The sequence below is a fragment of the Larus michahellis genome, chromosome 3 (assembly GCF_964199755.1).
Source record: "Larus michahellis chromosome 3, bLarMic1.1, whole genome shotgun sequence".
Taxonomy (NCBI): domain Eukaryota; kingdom Metazoa; phylum Chordata; class Aves; order Charadriiformes; family Laridae; genus Larus; species Larus michahellis.
The window spans coordinates 30,987,207-30,999,380 of NC_133898.1; positions in this window are offsets into that span (position 1 = coordinate 30,987,207).

Sequence of the window (12,174 nt, forward strand, 5' to 3'; positions counted from 1 at the left end):
CAAAGCCAGCAAATATTTTATGGGAGATTACCTCATAATTCTAAGTCATCTGATCCTTCTTGTAAACTGATTCTTTGCACATTTAAGGCATGATCCACGCCAAACGTATTTGGATTTTCTCTTCCACCGTAGCCATAATCTTAATATTAAAACAGATATGATTAAAGAGCCTATGCTTAATGAAGACATAGAATGTATGAAAACCATAGCATATATGAATGAAAAGACTAACTCAAGGGTTAGAAAACACGGGCTATCAGCAACCAGAAAGGCTGAAGTCCTAGATTAGTAATCTGCTAATTAAGATGCCAGACAGATAAGCTATCTATAAATGTCATGATGTGAATAAAATGAGTTCACAATTAAACAAACAGGGGAAGAAAGCTTCTAACAGCTGGATGTAAATTTTCCAGTGGAATGTTGCCATTTCATTCAGATGTAGGTACTTTGCAGAAACATAATGATTTCACTGAAATGCCAAATGCCATTGATTAGGGGGGTGAAATTAAGAGCATGTGCAAAGTCTTTCATTTCAGTAAAAACTTTTACTCTCAAGCCTTTTTAGTTCATATTATACTGACATTTAAGTGAACCATCTTGATTTTATCAATATAAAATCTTTCCGTTAGAAAACTCAGCCCTTTGTTGAAATTTCACTTAATGGGGTGTTCCAAGAGTTTGTGTGTGCACACGCGCACGTACCAGCACCTCTCTGTGTGTTTGTGTGCCTTTTCTCTGGTTTATTTCAATCTGGAATGAAAACAGATTTTGAAAGAATAGAACAAAACTCACACAAACCTGAAATTCTGGTTTTTTATTAACCATGAGCCTTACAAAATTCCCAGCAAGAGGCAGAATTATGTGCAGTTCTAGGGTATTCTACCCCTGCAAATTATTTACAGAAATGCAAAAGAATTCGGTGCGGCAATGTTGAAACGAAGAGACAAACAGACAAACTCAAAAGCTCTAACCCATAATGCTGAAATTAAAACATGACCTCTGCAATATCTTCAAGAGATGCCTTCCAAAGATAGCATTGCTCCAGCAGATGAAAGGATGGCTAAGTATTATAATACACTGCTGTGCCTTGATTGATTCGGGATATCAGTTTACAACTTTCCCTAAGAATTTTTGGCAGCAATTTTGTAAACACTGCCAATCAGATTTGCAACTTAACGTCCATCCAGATTAGTTTCTTACACAAAGTGTTCTTTATTAGGACGTTAAATACCTGACCTTTCAATATTAAGGTTTGCATTATCAAGTTGTTGGCACTAAGTAAATAATCTGTGACTCTTACTTAGCTTCTCGTAGTTTTTGAAAGCTAGGAAAGACAGCCTGGGCCCTCTGACAGAAATCGTATAGCTGCATCTGGTAAGAGCGATCTACCAGATACCCTCAAGTCTGCAATCGTTGGAAAAGGATCATAAACCTGACTCTTGAAGCAAATGATTTGGCCAAATACCACGCAGTGTGTCACTTAGTATTCATGAATAAATGATTGAGAAACTGGAAAAGAATATTTCCAGCAGCACCTTCCTTCTGCCAAATTTGGGACTCCACAAGGTCGGATTTCCAACTAGGATAGAGTTGGAAAAGGTCCTATGAGCTAGCGCAAAAAGCAAAGATTTTTGTTCGGTTTCGCATTGTTAACCTATGGGCAATGCATCTGCTACAGAAATAAAAACAGAAACCAAATAAAAATGTGGTTTTTGGTGCCTAATTATTCTAGCTGATGTTCACTTAGCCACAAGTCACATGCAAACTTTGTAGCTGGATAAATTAGATACTGACACTTCTCAGTACACTCGTAAAAAACTTAACTGGCTCAAGTTACTAAAGTAAACGTTATTCCATTGCATTGCTTTGCACTGTTCCAAAACAAAAGCATCGTGAAGATACAGCTAGGAACGTTAAGTGCAATTACAGAGAAACGTGCTTATCAATAAGCACATGTGCTCAACCAAACCACAGAAATCATAAATCAAAACTGTGCCAAAAAAGCCTGTGCCAAATTAATGCAAAATGCATGCAGACGTGCCAGTTTTTCCATGAGAAGCTGAACTAATGAAGCAGGTTTCCTGCAGACGTAGTTCTTCACCACATATCTCCATCCCTCCTCAGTGGGACATCCCTAGCTCACCCCCATCACATCCTGTTATATCCTCAGCGATAACAGGACATGTTGCAATCATTCCAGAGCTTTGCATGTGCTGTTCAAACAGTCCAAGAAGCTGCCGAACAAAAAGTATAAACGATGAATTGTCATAATTGATTCATTCTCCTGACCTCTTCTTCAATGGGGGTACTAATTTCGTTCTCTTTCCTTTACACAGAAGTTAGTTTCCGTGAAACTAGAAGGAACCTAATTATTTCTGCAATCTTGACCAGCCATTTCAAAGCTGAAGCTTCCCTCAGCTATGACAGGTAGGAGCATTTGACAAAGAGATCATGTTCACATAAGCCTCGTTTGCTTGGGAAATTGGGCTAAAAATCTCAAAGCCCAGCAAATGGCCTACACAACACCAGCAAAATATGAAAAATCAGCCATTCAGCGACACTTGCAAAACAAAACATACTATTTAATAAAAATTAACAACAACAAAACCCCCTTGCTTTTTCAAAGACAGGTATCACACATGAATCTCCCAACATACAAGTGGATGGTTAATTACCAGACTTTCTTACAGAACAGTTATGTGGACTTCTAATTAGAGAAACCATAGCATGATTGGAAAATAGGCTGATACATAGTATGAACAAACAGCCATTCAGAAAGCCAGGTCTATTTTTTTTTATGGAATATATCTTCTTCATCAAAAAGCCATCAAAAGTAGTACCAAGGAACAAAATCAAATTCAATTTCCGTTATTCATACTTAAAATATTAAAAGGGGATAGGAAGATACGATCCAGCTCTCCTGGAGGGCTATTTTTAGAAAGAACAAGATCCTGGATGCTAACAGAGCCTACTGCTCTGGTTCATGCCAGCACAAAATGACCTTGCTCTCACGACCTGATCCGATACCACAATGAGAGGCTGCAAACGGTTTGAGTGGAGAACAATCCGTATCAAGCTGTAAAACCATAGCATACGCAGAGGCAAAGGCAAAGTTGTCACAGTGTTGGTAACTAACACATTTTAATTGCAAATCCCTCAAATGGTACAAAGGTTTTTCTGTCAGGGTGTTCTTAAAGCTGATTGCTCACCAACCGGTGCTGAGAATACGAGAGTGGGAGAGATTCACCTCCCTGTGGCCTAGGTAGCTCGTACAAGTGGTGCATGCATAGGCGGTGGTGGCAGCATGGGGAGTTAATTGCCCTCCCAGGGAAGGGGAAATTATAACAGAATCACAAAGTCGTTTATGGTGTTAGTTACTTACAGCGTGTATGCCAGTCCTGTTTTATTGACTATCCCTGGCCAAATCTACCCACAGCTGCTGTTCTTGGCTAACCTTGATGAAGTCATTCCCGTTGCCACGAAACAGCTTCCTTCACTCTCACTCTTCATCACCCTCTAATTGCCTTTAGTGCACTCTCTGATGCTCTGCTTTGTTTCTCTGCCCTCCCACCTGTAACCTGGTTAGCTCAAAGCCACCACTTCTGGATTGCGGGAGTACTTTTGTGTAGCTGCTCTGCATGTAAAGGAGGAGAAAGTGGTCTCTGTAGAGAAGGATGACAGTAGCTATTAACAAAAGAAAGTGCTTGACAAACACTGTCCCCTTAGCAACAGGATAAGGCTGTAGCCACAGCCAGACCTCTTAGGGTCCTCTGGAATGAACTGGTATCCTTAACCATTCCTACCAGGAGGCTTGTGCAGAGTGTATAATCTGCATTTAATTTCTTTCTAATTGCAGTGACTTATTTTGTGTATGCTCCTGCACAGCTGAGAGCTCAAGCCTGCGGAGTACTCAGTACTTTCTCTTTGGACTTAGCCCCTAGGAGCAGTATTATAAAATTATTTTAAAAGTAATAAAGGTTCAAAAGGCTGCATCCATCTAATTTCATGCTTCTTTTTACTGTTAAAAGCTTTAGCTTGCCTTTTAATTGTTTTGAATATTCCAAAGGTATACAGCAACATATGATCTACTCTGATTTTTGGACTTAGCAGAGCTGTTCTTAATGCTGTTTCTGAACATATGTTCTGTTCTTACTTTTAAAATAACTACCAGAATATGTCATTCATTCTCATGGCACCACAAATATTCTATTGATGCATTAATGACACTACTGAATCTAAAGAAACATTTTTACTAAAAATGTATGCAACCTGCAGAATTGTTAAAATCATTGTTAAATGCAGGAGCCTATTTAAATACATTTTTTTGTATTAACATTTCTATTGCCTTGTTAAAAGAGAACCTTCCGCGAAAAAAAAATGCATTATGTGTAAACTGGAAGTATAGTCCTGGTTCTTTGAAAGATTACTCCTTTATACAATTACAGCAAGCTTAAGAATACTGCAGAAGAGCTGTAGAATCACAAATTTAAAGTATTATTTGTATGAAGTGTTCAGGCTTTATCTACATCTTCTAATGTAATGAATAAAAAGCTACTGACTTAGTTCATTAAAACCATTTTATATTTGCTAGCTTAACCATGTGATTTTAAAAATTGCCCAGCTTCCCAGTCTGGCTGTTGTTTAGCAGAAACTTCCACAAAGATTTCTGAAATGCAAATACTAATCAGTGAGGAACTTCACAGAGGCAGAAATGATAAAAAAGAAGAAAACTCAGTAACAAACCAATCTGAGGTTAGTTTGCAACTGAAGTACATAAAACAAGCTGCTTAACAGCCAGTCAATGAACCTGCTTTCTCCTTCCCCAAGACCCAGCTTCTTCCATTAGAAGAAACAAAGCAATATATATTCCAGTCTGACCTCCTTAATTCCCTTCCAGCCTGAATTGTCCTCTGATCCTAGCAATACCTCACGGTAATAAAGAATTTTAATAGTGCAAACATGTATATTCAACTGAGGAGGATGTCTACAGAAATAGCTCCAACCGTAAGAGAGCAGATAGGTAAACATGATGCAGCCAGGGATGCTGGCACTGGGCAGAGCTGACAGGGCATGATGGCACTAAAGCAGGATGGGTTTGGTAGGGGAATGTTTGGCATGTTTGCAATGTATGGAAACATATGACAGGGGCAGTAGTGCATTAGCTATATAGCTTTAAAACCTGTATTTCTGCTTAATGTGAGCTTGACTTCAGCATAAATTTACTTTAGCCATCTGTTTTTCACAAGAAGATATACCTTAATTTCTCTGCTTTTCAAAAAGCTTAAGGTAGATATATTGAAATAAAACGGTGTTTAATTTCAGATGTATTAATTGTCCGTCTAGTACTCACCTCTTTTCTAAGAGACATAGATACACAAGTACCTTTTGGAAAAAATGTAATGGAAAATTCAAAGGAAATGTGAAAAATATTCACAGATCCACTACAAAACTTTAAAAAATTACCCTAAAACCTAAGTTACTATGCTGGGGTTTTTTTGTATTACAATATTGTTAAAACTGTGAGGTAACAGCTGTCTAGAAGAGTGCTTTCTAACTTTCTGCCTTCTTTGTCCCTTTCCAATATTGAACTTATTTTTCATTCTTTTCAAATACATGTTACTCCGCATCTGGAACCTCTCCACTACTGATCTCAATCTACACAATTACTTTGCCTTGGCAGTTCTTTTTGGCTCCCAAAATTGTCTTCAGTCCAAGTGGTGGTCCAAGTGAAAGCTGTATTCTCCACCACCATTTTCTTTGCCAATTCTTCCAAAAGCCATTGGTCTTTGTTGCTGGTTATCATCTGTGTGCTTCATTCCTTCTCCTCTACACAAACTTAACATCCTTGGTAGGTCATTCCTTGGCTCTGCATTTCATTTGAACCCACTTCCAAGCCTCACCTTTGATATTCTTCCAACTGCAGCCTGTGTGACTCTCCAAAAGAGAAAAATATTCCACTGGAATTATATCACTATAGTTTAGGACAGGCTCTGGCCCTCGTTTCAGTTATTTAATGAGATTAATCATTTGTTGCATAATAGAATATTTTAGTCAAAGAGAAATCACGTTCCTTTGATTACATCTTCATTGTATTGATCCCCACAATATTATCACAAGGTAAGGAAATTATATTTCCTTTATTTTACAGATAAATAACAGTGATACGGAAGCTGTAACCACATTGCTCCATAAAATAGGACCAGGGACCACCCAGTGGCTCTGGGGTCAGTTGGTACAGCCTGGATGTCTCCACACTGTGCCTAGCCCTCAGTTCTTTTTTGGTTTCATGAAGTGCTTCTGTGATCCTAAGACATTATTATTGTATACATGGCTTTTTTCTACTCAAAATGTCTCAAGTAATGTAAGAGCTACATGCAGTCCATCAGAGTGTTATATTCATGGCATTTATTACTAAGTGGGTAGGTGTTGCATGCCATTGGGCATGTTATGATGGTACAACGAGGCAGTTAAGGGTGAAAAGCCTGCTGGAAATGTGTTGGAGAACTATGTAGGGTGCAGGAACCTGGTACAGGGTTTTCTGTACTGCCCAGTGGCAAGAATTTTGGTGTGACAAATGGCTTACAAATTTTTTATGAGGCTAAGAAGTGGTCTTCCCTGAAGCGTGGATCTGTATCCCTTAAAATAAACTTACTGGGTAGTCTAGATGTGCTATGGTCACATTGCCCAGCCATGAAAAGTCCAATGGAGAAGATTTTTCATACACTAATTAAATGCAAGGCACATCTCTAGGATGTAAACTTACACATTACAAGCTGTATTTCAGGGTATGGATAACACAATGACACTGATACCAGGCAATTCATAACATGGAAGATGACACCATTGTAAAATAATTTGGCTTTGTTCATTCTCTCTATGTAAAAGTTGCTTCCATAAGCCATTAGGGAATTTATTTTCAAACAGATCTCATCTTCGACAGCGTTTCTCTGGTGGCTGAGTTCTCTTGGGTTAGTATTTTTTTTATGAAAAGTGCACTGGTATTTCTATTACATGTCTCTAGCCTAAAATATGGTTTGAAACAGAAACAAGTACTTACTAAGTTGATAAGATTCACAATTCCTGAAATGTGAATTAAAATACAAACTGAATTAATGAACTTGCAAGAATTCATAGACTTATGTTAAATGAATTAATATACAAACAGTAAGAGGAGATAACATATGGGGCCTGATGTTGCATGGAAACGCTCTGCCGCTCAACTATATGTTAATATTGCTATCAGAAACAGACAAACAGAAATCCGGCATATTCATTCTAGCACACCAGTCCCATCATTTAATCCATCCAAATGACTAGTACTACTAGACCTTTTCCTTGGCACAGCCTACAATTCTTGTAGTTAAGGCAAATCTAGACAGCGAACATTCAAGTGGAAGCTTTTTGCAAGCTTTTTGTGCCCCAAACAGAGGTTAGAGCTTACATTCTGACAATGCGATAGGTTATAGACTGCAAAATATTCTTGCTTGATGAAAAACATAATATGTAGCTAGGGTAGCTGATGGTTGAGCGCACCCTCAGCAAGTTTGCCAACAACACCAAGCTGTGTGGCATGGTTGACACGCTGGAGTGAAGGGATGCCATCCAGAGGGACCTTGACAGGCTTGAGAGGTGGAGCCATGCGAACCTCATGAAGTTCAACCAGGCCAAGTGCAAGGTCCTGCACCTGGGTCAGGGCAATCCCAAGCACAAATACAGGCTGGGCAGAGAATGGCTTGAGAGCAGTTCTGAGGAGAAGGACTTGGTGGATGAGAAGCCCAACATGAGCTAACAATGTGTGCTTGCAGCCCAGAAAGCTGACCACATCCTGGGCTGCATCAAAAGAAGCGTGACCAGCAGGTCAAGGGAGGTGATTCTACCCCTCTACTCTGCTCTGGTGAGACCCCACCTGGAGTACTGCATCCAGCTCTGGAGTCCTCAGTACAGGAAGGACATGGACCTGTTGGAACGGGTCCAGAGGAGGGCCATGAAGATGATCAGAGGGCTGGAGCATGTCTCCTATGAGGACAGGCTGAGAGAGTTGGAGTCGTTCAGCCTGGAGAAGAGAAATCTCCAGGGAGACCTTACAGCAGCCTTCCAGTACCTAAAGGGGGCCTACAGGAGAGATGGGGAGGGACTCTATCAGGGAGCATAATGATAGGACAAGGGGTAACGGTTTCAAACTGAAAGAGGGGAAATTTAGATGAGACATTAGGAAGAAATTCTTTACTGTGAGGGTGGTGATGCACTGGAACAGGTTGCCCAGGGAAGCTGTGGCTGCCCCATCCCTGGAAGTGTTCAAGCCCAGGCTGGATGGGGCTTTGAGCAGCCTGGTCTAGTGGGAGGTGTCCCTGCCCATGGCAGGGGGGTTGGAACGAGATGATCTTTAAGGTCCCTTCCAACTCTAACCACTCTATGATTCTATTATTGAAGCATAAGCAGTAGGTTTTTTTTATCTTCTCATCCTTCCTCAGTTATAGAACATGCCCGTTACGATTATTTCTTGCCATTGGTGACCTGCTTTATAAAACTACCCTGCTTTGTTTTGTCAGCATACTAAAACTACAGCTTATTGAAGTCAATGCTGTTGCACCAAATGAGAATTAGGAAACAATTTGCCTTTTGCAATAGTGACACAATAGAGGACAACTGGTCACAACAAAATCACGACATACCCTCCTGCCACTCATAATTAACTTTTCCTTGGAATGAGAAGAACATGCTGTCCTGTTGCAAAAATAACAGTGTGCTTGGTTGTGAGCCAGAGTCAGTGATAAATACATTTCTGATTACAGCCAGCAACTTAATTTACAAGCATCTGATTAAAAAAAAAAATAATCCAAACAACAAAAAACAACCTTTCAGAAAATACAGTCCTATAAATAAGAAAATTGTCATCTAATGCACTGAGCACAAGACTGGAGTCATAAGACTTGATATTCCAGCTGCTGCCACTAACCTGCTGTATGGTCATGAGCAAGTCATTGGATGTCTCTATCTCAGTTACTTTGGGCTGGTAATTAGCTACCTTTGGACAATGCTTAGAGAGCAAGGCTTCAACTGTGATCTATGGGTAAAGCATCCTGTTTATATATAAAAAGGTTCCATAATTTTAAGGAGATATTTGCAGTTTCAACAGTTGAAAGTCCTTAACTGAACTCTGCCTTGTCTGCAGGTATTTATACTGGGGAATTTTAGCAGAATTATGTCCCCACGTGATATGATTAAGGCCAAAGGAGTAGAGATAATCCAGCTTTATGCAAAATAAGATCCATGCTGTACAATTCCCACTCACAGGTTTTGACACAAAATATACTGGTCTTCTAAAAGTCTGCATTTGTTTCAAGCTAGCATGTTACAACTGTACCAGACCAGTCAGATCTGCAAAATGAATACCATTTATTTTCTGAGTTAATGATGAGACATTTACTTTTAAAGATAATATACTGCTCTGTGTCCTAAATGAGCCAGCAATACATGATTGAACAGAAAGCGTGCAATTACGTGCTGATGTTCAGTAGGCAGAGAGGAGTCCTGAGTGACTCCAGTGAAAAATGTATCATTGTATAAAAAAAAAATGCACCGAGCTATAACATCAAAGTTAAATGCCAACCGCTGAAACTTTCTGCTTCTGGAAAGGAAATAAGCAAACATTTGCCATCACTGCCTGCGAATGATGGCAGTAATAAGAGTTATTTAGTAATAGAGTTATTTAGTAATAAAACTAATGGGGTGAGCCCTTTAGCACTCCATTATTTTGGTTGCCCAGCTTTCCATATAATATCTTGTTTTCAATTGCCTATAGAGCTTCCAAATTTAAAACATTTGCCCAATGTTTTCCATCTCTAGTCTCAGCTTTATGAGTAACATTTTGCAAAATTCAGGCAAACTTTTTTGCTGTTTGTAAGGGTGTGCTTCGGGGAAAAGATTGCTTCAATGACGTTAACCTCTTAGCGCTTACCTTTCTCCTGTCTGTTGGCTCCCCTGCTTCCCTTGTTCAGTACAGGGATTTGTACCAAGTCAAACTCTAAATCCAACAAACTTTTGTAGTTCCCTGCGGAAGACACAGTAAACTACCATTTCCACAGAAGCAGCAGAATCTGGAAGTTTGCTCTGAAAATGTCAGTGCATTTAATTAAACGTGCCCACATTGTCCTGAAGGAACCAAAGGCACCAAAACACATTGTGAATGGATCTTTGCTTTCCTGGTGCATCCTTGTTTTCATTGGAGACTTCTCTGATTCAGAGCACAGACTGAACAGAGCTCTTAAATCAGAATCACGTTTATTTTTTTAAGGAAAGCCTTCTCTGTAAAACTCATATCCTTTATTTTAGAAAGTGCAAGATGTGCACAGTAATAGATGAGGAGCTGTAGGGAAAGAAAGAATAGTGTTCTCAATAAAGAACTGGGCAGGCCTTGGAGAGCTGTTTTTTATTGCCAGCTCCACCACACGCTGCTCATGCTATGCTAGACAAATCAACATTTTTGAGACAGATATTCATTATACAGCTGATAAGAGAAAGAAAAAATGAAACTCACGGTTTGTTTTAAACAACAGTTTCTCATGGGTTATCTTTACACATTTTCTCGATTTCAAAAAAAATTTTTAAAACGTTGGAAAAGATTGATTTTTTTTGATGCTTTGGGTAGGAACGAGACAAGGAGAGAAAGAAAAAAGCCATGCTTCACTTTCATATGTGCATAAATTAAGATCATAAAGCAAAAAATTTCAAAGGATCTGACTTTCAAGCTTTCAAACGCATTATCCCATCTGGCTTACATTTTGCCCAAAGAAATAGATTTTGCAGTCTGGGGACAGGGAGAGAACAGCACTTCGGAAGCACGTTCAGCAGAGCCTAACCAGGCTTTGACCTGTGAAGCTGCGCTCCTACACTGATCCATGGTGACAGTACAAAAGAGTGCGTAGGAGGCGAGAGGAGGCGTATGGTTGATGAATCCATGCCAGTGTCGTTCCACCGGCAAAATCCCCTCTCGGGGAAGGGAAGCTGCTGCAGGAGCTCCTGCCCGCTGAAGGCTGCAGCTGTGTGCATGGAGTACTTATGCTAATTTTGCCCAACCTGGGAAAGGATCGGGGGCGGCTTTATCACCGACACAGTATACCACTGCTAAACACTCATTTTTGCTCGGGGCAGTGAACAGAATTAAGCTCCAAGAACAGAATCTATTAATATGAACGGAGAGAAATAATCAGTTTATTTTCTACCATGCAACTTGGAGATATCAGAGTTTTTCCACTGCGTTTTAAGGTCCTGTTGCCATAGTAGGCATAGAAGTTCAGAACAGTGAACTGCTGAAGGGACCGGCTCCAAGGAGTTACAGAACAGCGGTTCAAAAAAGAACACAAAGGCAATTACAGAAGCTGCAGGGAAATAAAATAATTTTTATTTTATCACAAGGCTTGCAGTTTCTGTTTTGACACTGGTGGCACAAGAATAAAAGCCAAGAAAAGAAATTTAATCTGCATTCAAAGAAATGTGATTTTGAAAAGACAGATCAAACCATATTCTCAATACGTGGTGACAGTGTTCTCGAAATCAAGGTCTGCTTCATGTAAAAATAGCCATGGATTAGACCTACCTCCTGAATTTTATCCTAGGATCAGTATTTTATAGAACTACTAAAACTGATGTATTTTCCTCTAAAAAAGAAAAAAAATATTATGGGTTATATTTACCTGGTACTCAGTTCTTGTCAGAGGTTATTAATGCACATAAGACGACACTATGTCTTTAGATACTGCTTTCGTTTGAATCATCTGTTATGTAGCTTTCTAAAGTTAATTTCAACACCTGGCAAGCTGAGAGAAATTGCTATTATGGGACCCTTTTACAGCTTGGGAAGACAAAGTTAACAAACTTATAACTTCCAAGTACTTACGCAGGCAGTCCATTTGCAGAAGAACTACATAATGCTACATTTGACTCCAGTTATTCTTAATAACATGTATTTTTTAGACAGTGGTGCACTTCTAGAGGCCAGGCCAAAAGATCTTGTTGAACCAATGCTCATTAAAATGTTGAATCTTTAATAGAAGCAGGATGGGATCGTTACTATAAAACTATATAAAAACATACAGTGCTTTGATTCTGGATATATTCCATTTTGCATCACTGAAGGTAAATCTGTTTTGCAGATGCAGAATGAATATGCCTTTA